Source organism: Salvelinus namaycush, chromosome 27 (assembly GCF_016432855.1).
Source record: "Salvelinus namaycush isolate Seneca chromosome 27, SaNama_1.0, whole genome shotgun sequence".
In the NCBI taxonomy this organism is placed as follows: domain Eukaryota; kingdom Metazoa; phylum Chordata; class Actinopteri; order Salmoniformes; family Salmonidae; genus Salvelinus; species Salvelinus namaycush.
Genome location: NC_052333.1, coordinates 27768374 through 27783741, shown reverse-complemented (window position 1 = coordinate 27783741; position 15368 = coordinate 27768374). Strand labels below are relative to the sequence as shown.

Below are 15368 nucleotides of genomic sequence, written 5' to 3'. Positions count from 1 at the left end.
GACATTCACGTTACTTTCGTTTTTGCGTTAAGCAACCATCCGTCTTAAGTAACCATACCAAACATAACATATTATACTAAATCAAGTTCTCGGATTTACGGATTTACGTACAAAATAATACGAAATGCTCTGGGACCAGGTTCCCCCTGTTATCGTAATGGTGAGAGGATATCATATCTTGGGGGTATGAAATTTGTGCATTGGTAACTTTCTCACTCATCATTATTCACGATTCATTCAGGATTATCCCTAATCAGTAGCATCCACATTAATGTAGAAGTGTTTAGAAACATATTCTTATTTATAATAAAAGTGACTCCAAAATGACACATAATATTATTTTCCATTTATTTGTAATGCGAACGAAATAATCTGAAACAAGTCCAAAACAAACAGCAAATGTATCCAAAAGAATTGTAGAGTCACAATCTTGATGTAGTCATTGCGTGTTATGAATATGGGACCAAATACTTAACTTTTTACAACTTTAATACACATTTGTCCCAACACTTTTTCGCCCATAAAATGTGGGGACTATGTACAGAAATTGCTGTAGTTTTTAAACGGTTGCAAGCGCCATGCTCTACCAACTAAACTATATGGGACAATTTAATGCAATAAAGACCCACAATGGCCACAAACAAGTGCGTTCGAACTCCAATGCGCGCACGCCCTCTTTTGGTAAACATTTATGCTATGCACGCAGGTTAGGCCACCATTTGCCTTGACTCTCGAGTCGCAGAGAGTCGGGAAGACACTGCCATGACTTAGCCTATCAAATACAAATTATAAACGTATAAATTAACAGCCTGGTACATGGTATTTACTTTTAGATTGTAATAATTGCTTGAGTTTGCAGACCTAGTGAATACTGTGTTATGGCAACATGCACCGTTTATTTATCCTGTCAGATAAGATGTAGGCTATAGACCAATATATGTAGGTGCTGTCAATACACTCACCTATCATTTTGTATATTTGGAAACTGTGCTAAGTCCTGCAGAGGCTTGAAACATTGCCATTCGCGCAAAGAGGTGTTCCAAGGTAGCTGCTAAGACTCAAATCTTAGGCTATTTTCCATTATTATCCATCTTACCAGCTCCTTTCCTTGCTGTGTTCATGACCTACCTATTGAGATATGGGAAGTAAAGCTGCAGGGTACATTGTTAAATACATTTTGGTATTGTCAACTACCAAGGTAAAATGTGTTTTATATTGGACATTCGCAGAGCAGTGCGTGGGTAAAACCACTTGGGACGCCAAGCCCTCCCCAAAAAAACATATTAAAGCCATTATGTGGTAATTATGTTGTTTGCTCCGTAACCTGTTAATTCATATGCCTTGCGGCCCTGATATATAGGCCTAAAGGCAGAGACAATATGAAGACAGTGGCAGAAAAAATTCAATCACACCTTTGTTTTATCACAAAATCGGATAGCAGCCTCTGACCAATGAAGTCCATTAAGCATATTAAATGTACAGTAACAGGCAGTTACATGACCTACAGCATGGTCAAGCAAGTTAATGTTTCCGTCATTTTCGGACCACTAAACGACTACTGATTTAGAACCAGAGAGAGTTACCGCACGTCGCAAAGAAAACAGGTGCTGCCTCCACTATTCCAACACCATTTCAAATTCAACATTTCAACATCATCAAATCACCTCTGCTTAGTCTAATACAGTCACAACTAAAAGATACCAATAACAATTTAGTACAATCAACGTAAGCTAAATATGATGTGGCTGTCCATGGTTCTGATTTCTGTGCGCGTTCGTGCAAGTAGAAAAATGTGATGACTCACCCTACTTGTAGAGAAACACCAATGCAATCCTCTCTTTCGTGCTGACAAAACGGTCGATAACTCTGTCATACAGTACATGCTTTTATTTTTGTTGTTGTCTTAGGCTACCTGGCTAAAAGCTTGCTCGCTAGCCTAACTTCCATTCATGGGCAATGTTAGCAAGTTAACATTAGCCTTCTACATCTAGCTACATATTGAACGTCCATCCTCTCAGGCCAGGGGCACAACAATATATGAATTAATGGTTGGATCAGAATCGCTGTTATAATCATTGTCCTGTATGGAGAATTAAGTAAAACCACAAGTCCAAATCCCTATCTCCATCCATGGCTAATTTAGGAAAGAGACAATTTTAGCTAGCTGGCTAGCTAGCCACTGGAGGACAACAACACAACGAGTTGCAACAATTGAAGTTGTTTCTGTCAATGAAGTATGCTCTCAATAGGAGTGCCACCAAATCCACACTGGCTTCCCTTGACACTTTTTTTGTTGGTGCGCCTGGACCATTCACAGTTGAGCTCGCTAAGTTTAGCTCAACGCTGATTGGTTTCCCTTGCCTTTAACGCTACGGGAGGCAACAATGTCATACTCGTTTGGACCAAACAGCATCATAGACGACCTACACCTACAGAGACAGAGGGGCGCTGTTTCGCTCGCTCGGATGCTTTCTCCTGTGAGATACATTCAGTCGCTTGCGAATTGAAGGGGAATTATAAAAACACAGAAACGAAAGATCAATTATTTAGTTTTTGGTCCATTTTTTCTTGGGGGGGTTCTCAGCGTTGATACAGCGAGATATGTTTTAGAAGTTGTTAAACTGCCTCTAAATTGCCACTGGCATAGGCATGCAACGCCCATCTGTCTATCCAATATAGCGTCTGAGGTGGCAAATTGGTTTAAATGACACGATGAAAAAATTATGGTTTGTTATAGTAAGCGTTTCTCTTGTTCCTTCCTTAATGACCTTCCTTATACCGGCCCAACAAGAAGGCTGAGGGAAGAGCATTTTCGAATTTTCACCCGAGAATTGCCAGAAACCGTTCTGTGGAGGGTGCAAGATCAAGTAGTGACCAGGTAAAACGGATTGTTGATCTACATGTCTGCACATGTAATGAGCTCTGAGGTGCAGGGTTGTAGTCAGATGTTGTGGGTTAATGGATCCTGTGCTGTGTAAGTTCAGTTTTGTTTCATATCCAGCATATATCAAACAAATGATTGGATAAAAAATTTAACTTTTTCCAGGTAATTTATTTACATGTTATAGGCTACAATCATCCAGGTATCATCAGGGTGGTTTTGACTGCAAGGTATGTGTGAAGAGCCTACCCAATGGTTTTAACTTGCATAGGCCAAAAGGATGTTTTACAAAAACCGTGTAATTAATAGCTTAGGATATTAAATGTTTTTCTGTAATTTTATGGATATCATGTGGCCATCTTAGTTTCTGGTTTTGTTCAATTCAATTTGGCTAGGCCTAATTATTCCAAATTATAAACCTGGTGGTTTGAGCCCTGAATACTGATGGGTGGTTCGAGCCCTGAATTGGCTGAAAGCTGTGGTATATCAGACCATATACCATGGGTATGACAAAAAAAGTAATATTTACTGGTCTAATTACGTTGATAACCAGTTAATAATAGCGATAAGGCACCTCAGGGGTTTGTGGTAGACTATATGGCCAATATACCACAGCTACGGATTGTATCCAGGGTTGCGTTGTGCGTAAGAACAGCCATCAGCCGTGGTACATTGGCCATAAACCACACCTCCTCGGGCCTTATAGCTTAATTATTCACTGGGTGGGTGGAGCCATGAATCCTGATTGGCTGACAGCCGTGGTATATCAGACTGTATATACTACGGGTATGACAACATTTATTTTTACTGCTCTAATTACGTTGATAACCAGTTTATAATAGCAATAAGGCACCTTGGGGGTTTGTGGTATATGGCCAATATACCACAGCTAAGGGCTGTGCCTAAGATCAGCCCTTAGCCGTGGTATATTGGCCATATACCACACCCCCTCGTGCCATATTGCTTATATATATACTACAGTAGACGTATTATAATCAGCATTGTTATTTACAAAAACCTGGATATGTGGAACAAACATAGGGTCAAGTAATATGTCTGCCAGAATGCTCTGCTGAAGTTAGTAGTGGATGATGCCAGTAAAAGCCAGAATGGGCTTTAAGTTGACAAAGGCATTGAGAAAAATGTGTTAACATTAATTGTAATGAAGGGAAAATGTAATGATGTGACCACAAGCAACATAGTGGATTTGTCTGTATAGCCTATAATATTGTGTTATCAGCAGCAGAGGACAATACAATCTTTGGTTACCGGTTTCCTCCTATAGATGGCGCCTGTTGATCACCAGAGATAGTCTACGGTAATCTGTTGATCAACGGTGTGTTCACTTTGCTGAGAGGGGGCCATACAATTATATGGGAGGAGGCAGGCCAGGCAGACAGGCGGTTTTTCACTGGGAGCTCCAAGAGCAAATGTTTACGGTCAGCGGTTTCCTTTTGTGGGCACGACTTATTTCGTTCGGAAGCGAGAGCAGAGCTTGCTACCTGAGCGGCGTAAACTACTACACCAATCCGATCCAGCCTACCTGAACGCAAGGGTGCGCTGGATAGAAAAACGCTGGGAGAAGACGCGCATAAACGCATTCCGTGAAGATACCTTGTTCTCTGCCATGTAGGTAAGAACGCTGTGTCGAGTAGGCACTTTTAGTAGGCATTTTCAATTTGTTTGCAGTAAAGTACGTTAGATAGGCTAGCTATGTACTTTAAATTAGTACATTTCAACCAGCACAACCACTTAACGTTGTTAGCCTGAACATTATTGCTAGTTTAGCTTTTTGTTCTGTGAGTGTTTTGATTGTAAACAGCCCATGTTACAGCCAGCATAACGTTACTCTCGTGGTAGCCTTCATATGTTTCTCGAATTTGCATTGTAAATGGCAACGGAACAAAACAACATTTGTGATAATACACGTTTGTAATTTTGCAAACGATTCTTAATGCCTTTTGCGCCCTGGGTGTTGTAAACCGAGAGAAAGCAACAATAATGGGATGAACTTTGGAAAACACGTGCTTGCCTCTGGCTGACTCGCGCTGTGGAATGTTTTGGGAGTGGAATGTGGGGATTGTTTTCCATTTGTCTTGTACTTTGTTATTTTACTGTTATGAAATTCAGTTGCAGCGTTCACTCTGGAATCCGATGTTTGTGGGTGTCGAATAATATCAGCAGTGTAATAATAAGCTATATTCACTAGTTCATAACCTTTGACTTGGTTGTCTGTCTGTGTTTGCCCAGCGAAATTGGCCAAACAAACTCATACAGTTTGGTGAAACTTTTCAGTTGTTGATATAATGACCAACCGTATCAGACCTAAACCACTCATTAGCCACTGCAGTCTGTTCGTTTTCAATCATGCGCAGTTAGGCCGACTAACCTGTGCCCCCGTACATTGATTCTGTACCGGTACCCCCTGTATATAGCCTCACTTCTGTTATTTTACTGCTGCTCTTTAAATATTTTAATGTAATTTTTAACTTTTTTATTTATTTTTTACTTAACTTATTTTTCTTAAACGTATTGTTGGTTAAGTGCTTGTAAGTGAACATTTCACTGTAAGATCTACACCTGTTGTATTTGACAAATATAAATCTATTTATTTGACTGGGTCAATAACATCTTAAAGATGTAGGTTAGGATTGTCTATGCGCTCTCAAACGTGAGTCTACCTCCTGATTCCATTGTCACTGCTGCTTGGAGATGGAGAATACCCGTGCAATATATAGACTAACCCATGAAATGGCTACTTTTGTGTTACAAAGTGATTTTAATGCCTTTTTGTTATTCTGTGACAGATCTAATGCCAACGGAAAGCCATGCTTGGCTGCAAATATGAAGGAAGTCATTGACAGACTGTTGTCTTTGTGGAAAAGGGATGGAGAGGGAGGGTTGTCTTGCTCTTACCCACTCAGATGGAAAATTGGATAGATGGTTGAAGTGTGCATCAGTGGCGCACAAACTATTTATTCTGTCTAGGGTTGGGTGGTATCCAGATTTTCATAGTTATACCGCTTCTGTACCATACCAGGATATACTGTATTACCGAATGTGCACACAAGGGGTGCTATTTCACAAAACAAAACAATTGGACACACACACACAGAGACAAAGGCATGAAGGGATTGAATGTCTCTGCTGTAACCAAGAAGCTTGATCTTGACATCTACCCTCTTAACTAGCAAGTTAGCAAACCAAATGCATAGCAGGAGCCCTGAGCTGGATATAATTTATTTGACAGATTTTATATATGCCACATGATCAAAAGTTTGGACACCTGCTCTTCGAACATCTCATTACAACATCATGGGTATTAATATGGAGTTGGTCCCCTCCCTTTGCTGCTATAACAACCTCCACTCTTCTGGGAAGGCTTTCCAATAGATGTTGGAACATTGCTGCGGGGACTTGCTTCCATTCAGTCACGAGCATTAGTGAGGTCGTGCACTGATGTTGGGTGATTAGGCCTGGTTTGCAGTCAGCGTTCCAATTTATCCCAAAGGTGCTCGATGGGGTTGAGGTCAAGGCTCTGTGCAGGCCAGTCAAGTTCTTCCACACTGATCTCGACAAACAATTTCTGTATGGACCTTGCTTTGTACACGGAGGCATTGTCATGCTGAAACAGGAAAGGTCCTTCACCAAACTGTTGCCATAAAGTTGGAAGCACAGAATTGTCTAGAATGTCATTGTATGCTGTAGCGTTAAGATTTCCCTTCACTGGAACTTAGGGGCCTAGTCCGAACCAAGAAAAACACCCCCAGACCATTATTTATCCTCCACCAAACTTTACAGTTGGCACTATGCGTTGGGGCAGGTAGCGTTCTCCTGGTATCTGCCAAACCCAGATTTGTTGGTTGGACTGCCAGATGGTGAAGTGGGATTTATCATGCCAGAGAGTGCGTTTCCACTGCTCCAAAGTCCAATGACTGCGAGCTTTACACCACTCCAGCCGACGCTTGGCATTGCACATGGTGATCTTAGGCTTGTGTGCGGCTGCTCGTGCATGGAAACTCGTTTCATGAAGCTCCCGACGAACAGTTGTTGTGCTAACGTTGCTTCCAGATGCAGTTTTGAACTCGGTAGTCCATTCTAACAACTAAAGACAGATGATTTTTAGGCACTTCAGAACTCGGGCGGTCTGGTTCCGTGAGCTTGGGTGGCCTACCACTTTGTGGCTGAGCTGTTGTTGCTCCTAGCTGTTTCCACTTCACAATAACAGCACTTACAGTTTACCGGGGCAGCTGTAGCAGGGCAGAAATTTGACGAACACATTTGTTGTAAAGTTGACGGTGACACATTGAGTCAATGAGCCCTTCAGTAAGGCCATTCTACTGCCAATGTTTGTCTACGGAGATTGCGTGGCTGTGCGCGCAATTTTTAAATAACTGTCAGCAACGGGTGTGGCTGAAATAGCTGAATCCACTCATTTGAAGGTGTCAACATATATTTATTGCACACACTATATATAATTTTTTTTAAACGGTATTGAAAATCATACCGTCTGTATTTTGAAAAAAAACGGCATATCGCTCAAGCCTCCTTCTGTCATTGGAGGAGGATCTCCACGGCTCTTGAAACCAAAGCCGGCACAGCACAATCATCTTGTTTGAAGTCAGCTTCAGCCTCTGGACATGCTGATGCTTTATAACCTGGCTGGTAGTTTGAAGTTGTTCAACCCTTTCGTCTGACAGTATTGTTCATAAATGGGGGGCTTTTCCCTCAGATCCTCATATCATGAGTCAGTGAGAAATATGTGAAAGCAGATGAAGGTGCGTGGTGGGCAGAAGTGCAGGTGTCTAGTGGTCTCTGTCTATTGAAGAGGCTTTGTATGCTTCGTTCGCACACTGGTGTCACCAGGCAGTCTCGGGGGGGGGGGGGGGGCTGTGCAGTTGCAGCCTAGTTAATTGGCTTGTTCTTGGAAAAACACAGTCGTGCAGCATGCTCATTCACATGCACACACACACCGATACACGCAATTAGACATGTATATAAGCGCACTCAACCTCAGCTAGACACACGCATGAACGCATGCATACCCGCACACTCAACTAAAACCCAGAACCCCTCATCAGACCTGGTAATAGAGTGGTGAGGAGGAGGAGTCTGCTGTGTTTTTGCCATTTCTTTTCTGTATTCAGGTTCACTTAAACATAATTTGAAGCTTTGTTTTACTGTTGACAGTTACAGCTGATTTTGGGATTATATAAGAGCGAATCGATATACATCTGTCATCTAATGTGTTCGTTTTTAAACTTTTCGCCGCCAGCTCCAGATATCAGGGCATAAAAAATATAACCTCTGTCCTTAATTAGCCTAGTGGGCTATATCCTGTGCCAAGCTTGTTTTCCCTGGCTGGACTAGCTGGCTAACTGAACTATGCTAGTTTTCACCCTCATTGCTAAAGGTCATAAAAACTGCACCCTACACTTCAAAACTGTTGCTTGTTATAAAATCATGTAACCAAGAAATTCGCTGGAAAGAAACTTAAATTATTTATTTAAATAGTCATGACTGGTTTGAGGTATCTGTCGTGTCGTAAGACAACGGCAGCGAAGGATATCATTGCTACTTAACACGGATCCAAGGTCGGGTTTGAGATCCATAGTTGTAAGGTTAGCTGGAAGTTTCTGTCTGTTCTTGGAACTGTGGCAACGGTTAGTCTCTTACCGCTTGGCTCGATGGGATATGTAGTGATTTTGCCAACACAGCCAGATATGTAAACAGTATTGTACACTTAACCTTTTTTAAACGCACTATCGTATTTGTTGCGGACTTTATTCGTTAATTGAGTAATCCAGGAATGGCACAAGTTAATTGACATGAGAACTTAATTGATATGAGGGTCTGCGGAGCTCCTCCTCCAAGCCATTCTATGCTCCGTGCTGGTCAGATCTGCTGTAGTCATGGCAACCCCACGGGCCTAGGGGATCAAAGCTTTTGCTGGAGATTTGCCTCGCTTTCTCTTTCTCTCTCTGTCCCACTCTCGATGTCATATCTGTAGCCTGGCTTGGACAAAGATGAGTCTTCTCTTTCTTTTCTTCTCCTCTTTCTTTGCAGCTGGGGTTACCCCTACCACAATGAGTCCTTGTGATGTTTTCATATAACCCTAGTCCCCAATTTTGTCTCAGATTATACCCGGGCCAGAACTTTGATGGTTTTGACCCACACATTTTGACATTATAACCATATGAACGATTGTCGCGGTGGACGCAACTCACATTGGTAATGAAGCAGTTCTCACACAGGAAAGCTTCGCTTCCGTTTGCTTTGTTTTTTCGCTTAATTCCTTTGTTTTGGTGGCTCTGTTTTGCATCATTATCTTTTGACTGATTTGGGAAAGCTGCATACAAAATGTATTTTTATTTAAAGATAAAGTTCTGTCTAGTCCCAGTTCAGACTTACGCACCAAAGTAAACTTGTAAATTAGAATGGTACTGTGAAATGACAAGTATTTGAAGATAAATTTTGCCTCTGCTTATTAATTAAAGAAAATATTCACCTTTTTAAAAAAAATATATTTTTTGTGCATCTCTGAGCGATGTTCTATAGATTCCAGCGGTCATTTCACGTTTTCATGTGCATCTGAGGTATTGCCATTCAAGCAGGCAGAAATCCGTCCGGTATGACACAGCATTGCGATAAAGCCGCTCACTACACTGGAAGTTAATAGGAATTACTACTTTACATCGCAAAAATGTCTATCATACTTTACATCGCAAAAATGTCTATCATACATGTCAGATTTCAATACTGGCCAATGTCATAACGCAGGAGGTTGTCTTGTCTCGAATGAGATATTGATACTTTTTTTTGCAATATTCCTACCTTGAGAAATGTATCATTTAAGAGGGTCCATCACATTTCCCCTATTTGTCTGCCTCTTCAGTCCAGGGTGCATACATAAAGAGATATGAGGAATCATCTTTGTATCTGTGCCATTTATAGAATCTGTGACAGCAGGGGCAACGACATTGAGTGCATTTTGGCTGAACCCCGACCCAGACCCACACACACACAATTGGCTGAACCCTCCTGATGACCTGGTTGGACATGACTCCAACAGGGTCACCAGGAGGGTTCAGCCAATGAAGTCAGAAGTCCCACCCAGTTGACAACATTAAAATGGTGCTGCCCATGCTAATTCTGCCTTTTGGCCACTAGGGGCCTATATCATTCTCCATGGTGCCGTTGCGAAAACTCCACTCAGCGAGACACAACGATCTGCAGGTTGAACATATTAAGATTGTAGACCCCATAATTGATAATGCAGTTTGTTTAATTCTTTTAATTTTTTTTTATAGCTAACTAGATACTTCACTTGCTGGTATTGACTTTGATATTAATGTGTGTAGCTACGTTTCCGGGCTAGCTAGCCAGCCAGTCATAGAGCGAGCATTGCATTGTGGGTTTTGAAGTCAACTTGAGCTGCAGAAGATTTCCATACCGATTTTCACGTTGCTACCAACCTTTTGTTATAATAACAAAATAAATAAAAAAATCTCACTATTTAACACTGTAAATGATAGGAACTAGTGGATTAGTTCTTTAAGCCCACCTCCCCCTTTCGTTTTAAAGGCTCTCTGGCTACTGTCAGGGGCCTTGCTACTGTCTCTTCTCAGTCTTGCAGAATGAGGGTTTTATGCTGGAATTATATTGCCTGTAAAGTTATAACTCACCCTGAACAACTGGATCTTGCCATAGTCTACCCTAAAGTTTGGGGGTGGCTTTGGTCCAAATCGGATGATGGCTATTATATTTAAGGCAGGGTGGTATACCATATTTTACTATATACCGGTATTGTTGCACAGACGAGTTTGGATTTTTACTTTACCTCTTCAGTAAGGCCATTCTACTGCCAATGTTTGTGACCACATATTTTTTTTTGTGTGTAGATCTATATCACACATACATACACATACATACGTGTGTGTATAAACGCAACATGTAAAGTAGTGGTCCCAGGTTTCATGAGCTGAAAAAAAAGATCCCAGAAATGTTCCATTAGCACAAGCTTATTTCAAAAAAAAATTTGGTTCAAATTTGTAGACATCCCAGTTTTTCCACAAAACACACTGCCACAGATGTCTCAAGTTTTGAGGAAGCGTGCAATTGGCATGCTGACTGCAGGACTGTCCACCAAAGCAGTTTCCAGATAATGGAATGTTCATTTCTCCAGACTGCGGCCTCACAACCGCAGACCACGTGTAACCATGCCAGACCTGACTGCAGTTTGGCGTCGTTACCGACTTCAGTGTGCAAATGCTCACCTTCGATGGCCATTGGCACGCTTTAGAAGTGTGCACTTCACCGGTTTCAACTGTACCGGGCAGATGGCAGACAGCGTGTATGGTGTCGTGTGGGTTAGAGGTTTGCTTATGTCAAAGTTGTGAACAGAGTGCCCCATGGTGGCCGTGACAAGATCCTGACGCCCGTTGTCGTGCCATTCATCTGCCGCCGTGGTTCAGCTTGATCATGCACGGCCCCATGCCGCAAGGATCTGTTCACAATTCTTGGATTGTTCCAGTTCTTCCATGGCCTGCATACTCATTGAGCATGTTTGGGATGCTCTGGATCGACGTGTACAACAATGTGTTCGAGTTTGCGCAGCCATTGAAGAGGAGTGGGACAATATTCCACTGGCCACAATCAAAAGCCTGATTAACTCTATCCGAAAGAGATGTAGCGCTGCTTGAGGCAAATGATGGCCACACCAAATACTGTCTGGTTTTCTGATCCACGCCCCTACCGTAAAAAAATTTAAACGTCTGTGACCATCAGATGCGTATCTGTTTTCCCAGCTATGTGAAGTCCATAGATTAGGGTGTAATGAATTTATTTTGGTTGACGGATTTCCTTATGAACTGCAACTCAGTAAAATCTTTGAAGTAGTTGCATCTTGCATGTATATTTTTGTTCAGGGTATTTTGATAAAATAATTACATTTATTAGTGGGTCTTATGGTTGTGGAAAGCTTATATATTGCATTGAGAAAGTATTCACACCCCTTGACTTTTTCCACATATTATAATTACAGCCTGAATGTAAAATAGTTTAAATTGAGATTTGTTATCGCTTGCCTACACACAATACCCCATAGTATTCAACCCTTTTTAGTATGGAAAGTCTAGATATGTTTAGGAGTTAAAATTTGCTTAACAAGTTGCATGGACTTGTGCAATAATGGTGTAAGCATGATTTTTGAATGACTACCTCATCACTGTACCCCACACATACAATTATCTGTATGGTCCTAGGGCTGTTGCGGTGACCATGTTACCACCACACTGGCGATCATGAAGGCAGTCAAATTCCACATGACCATTTAATCAATCTATCTTCCGGCGCCGAAAAGAGATGGCTGCCTCGCTTCGTGTTCCTTGGAAAATATGCAGTATTTTGTTTTTTTACGTGTTATTTCTTACATCGGTACCCCGGGTAATCTTAGGTTTCATTACATACAGTCGGGAGGAACTACTGAATATACGATTAACGTCAACTCATCATCGTTCCTACCAGGAATATGACTTTCCCGAAACGGATCCAGTGTTTTGCCTTCCACACAATACAATGGATCTGATCCCAGCCGGCGACCCTGTGCGACGCCGAAAAAGGGGAAAACGTGGCGGTCTCGTGGTCAGGCTTCGGAGACGGGCACATCGCGCTCCACTCCCTAGCATACTACTCGCCAATGTCCAGTCTCTTGACAATAAGGTTGATGAAATCCGAGCACGGGTAGCATTCCAGAGAGACATCAGGGATTGCAACGTGCTCTGCTTCACGGAAACATGGCTAACTCAAGGGACGCTAACGGAGTCGGTGCAGCCAGCTGGTTTCTTCATGCATCGCGCCGACAGAAACAAACATCTTTCCGGTAAGAAGAGGGGCGGGGGGGTATGCCTTATGATTAACGAGAAGTGGTGTGATCATCATAACAACACACAAGAACTCAAGTCGTTCTGTTCACCTGATCTAGAACTCCTCACAATCAAATGTCGACCGCATTATCTACCAAGGGAATTCTCGTCAATCATAATCACAGCCGTATACATTCCCCCCCAAGCAGACACATCGATGGCCCTGAACGAACTTTATCTGACTCTTTGTAAACTGGAAACCACACACCCTGAGGCTGCATTCATCGTAGCTGGGGATTTTAACAAGGCTAATCTAAAAACAAAACTCCCTAAATTCTATCAGCATATCGATTGTGCTACCAGGGCTGGAAAAACACTAGACCATTGTTATACTAATTTCCGCGACGCTTATAAGGCCCTCCCCCGCCCCCCTTTCGGAAAAGCTGACCACGACTCCATTTTGTTGATTCCAGCCTACAAACAAAAACTCAAACAACAAGCTCCCGCGCTCAGGTCTGTTCAACGCTGGTCCGACCAATCTGAATCCACGCTTCAAGACTGCTTCGATCACGCGGATTGGAATATGTTCCGCATCGCGTCCAACAACAATATTGACGAATATGCTGATTCGGTGAGCGAGTTCATTAGGAAGTGCATTGACGATGTCGTACCCACAGCAACGATAAAAACATTCCCAAACCAGAAACCGTGGATTGACGGCAGCATTCGCGTGAAACTGAAAGCGCGAACCACTGCTTTTAACCAGGGCAAGGTGACCGGAAGCATGACCGAATACAAACAGTGTAGCTATTCTCTCCGCAAGGCAATCAAACAGGCTAAGTCTCAGTACAGAGACAAAATCGAGTCGAAATTCAACAGCTCAGACACAAGAGGTATGTGGCAGGGTCTACAGTCAATCACGGATTACAAAAAGAAAACCAGCCCCGTCGAGGACCAGGATGTCTTGCTCCCAGACAGGCTAAACAACTTTTTTGCCCGCTTTGAGGACAATACAGTGCCACTGACACGGCCCCCTACCAAAACCTGCGGGCTCTCCTTCACTGCAGCCGAGGTGAGTAAAACATTTAAACGTGTTAACCCTCGCAAGGCTGCAGGCCCAGACGGCATTCCCAGCCGCGTCCTCAGAGCATGCGCAGACCAGCTGGCTGGTGTGTTTACGGACATATTCAATCAATCCTTATCCCAGTCTGCTGTTCCCACATGCTTCAAGAGGGCCACCATTGTTCCTGTTCCCAAGAAAGCTAAGGTAACTGAGCTAAACGACTACCGCCCCGTAGCACTCACTTCCGTCATCATGAAGTGCTTTGAGAGACTAGTCAAGGACCATATCACCTCCACCCTACCGGACACCCTAGACCAGACATGGGCAAACTACGGCCCGCGGGCCACATACGGCCCGTTAGGCTTTTTAATCCGGCCCGCCGAACTTGTCCAAATTATAGTAAAAACCTCCTTTTTTTCCCCTTTCCCTGCAATGCCCACGTTTCCCCAATAGATGGCGCACTCAAAACACATTGACCGTTGTTGGAGTGGCGCGTATTTCTCTTTATTTCACTTTAATTTTCACTTCGTTTCACGTCACCATTAAGCCCTTCTGTGAAAATGAGCGGACCAAAGAGAAGGAAAGTGGACAGCGAATGCCGAGTGTTTAATAAGGAGTGGACAACAAAATACTTCTTCACTGAAGTCCGATCAACGGCTGTATGTCTGATATGCCAAGAAGCTGTTGCGGTTTTCAAAGAGTACAATATCAGCCGTCACTTTGCCACGAAGCATGCAAACTATGCTAGCAAGCAGTCAACACAAGAACGGGCGGCTACTGCTCAGAGGTTGGCAGCTAATTTACAGAGTCAACAGAACTTTTTTCACCGACAAACTGCAATTCAAGAGTCAAGTACCAAGGCAAGTTATTTGCTGGCATTCAAATTAGCAAAGGCTAGCAAGCCTTTCTCCGAAGGCGAGTTTTTGAAAGAGTGCATGGTATCGACCTACGTGTGTGAGCAGACGTTTAGCGTCATGAAAATCAACAAAGCCCATCACAGATCCAAGTTAACTGACCAACACCTCAGATCTGTCCTGAGAATTGCCACAACAAAACTAACTCCAGACTTTGATGCACTGGCAAAAAAGGGAGACCAACAACACTGTTCCCACTGAAATGGTGAGTTTTTCTGCTGTGTTATGAAAAAATGCATATGGAAAGTTTGGAAGTGCGTCTTTTAATTAAGAGCAATGCGCATTTACGCACAGCAGCGGTACAGTAGCTTTATTAACACGCCGCACATCGCTCTTAATTTAAATTTAAATTTTCAGCTGCAGGTAGGATATTTAATACAGCCTATGTCTGTGTGCTTGGCAACGATACACGTGTACTGTTTGCGCGTGAAGGCGAGGGCGTCCGTGGCGAGTTTGTAGAGCGCGCGGTCAGGACAATCCATCCATGATTTTGCGGAGTTTAACACAAGTAGATATTATTGAGCTTGAGTATTTCGTTGTGTAATAATATGTTTTGAATGTTGAAAGTGATTCCATTTTTCAATAAATGTTGATTTCTTTAACTTTGCACCTTCGATTGAAACTTATTAAAAACAGACGCAATCTTG

At 42.6% G+C, this 15368-nt stretch overlaps 1 protein-coding gene across 3 annotated transcripts in view; it reads left to right on the top strand.

Annotated features, from left to right (window-relative positions):
- Positions 1–4269: 4269 nt before the first annotated feature.
- Positions 4270–15368, top strand: part of sema4ab (sema domain, immunoglobulin domain (Ig), transmembrane domain (TM) and short cytoplasmic domain, (semaphorin) 4Ab) — a 58197-nt gene continuing 47098 nt past the window's right edge. For 2 of the 3 annotated variants that reach the window (XM_038965951.1, XM_038965952.1), the window contains exon 1: positions 4270–4514. The gene's annotated coding sequence lies outside the window, so the exon portion shown is untranslated. The remainder of the gene's footprint in view (positions 4515–15368) is intronic. The other variant, XM_038965953.1, reaches the window with a different exon arrangement.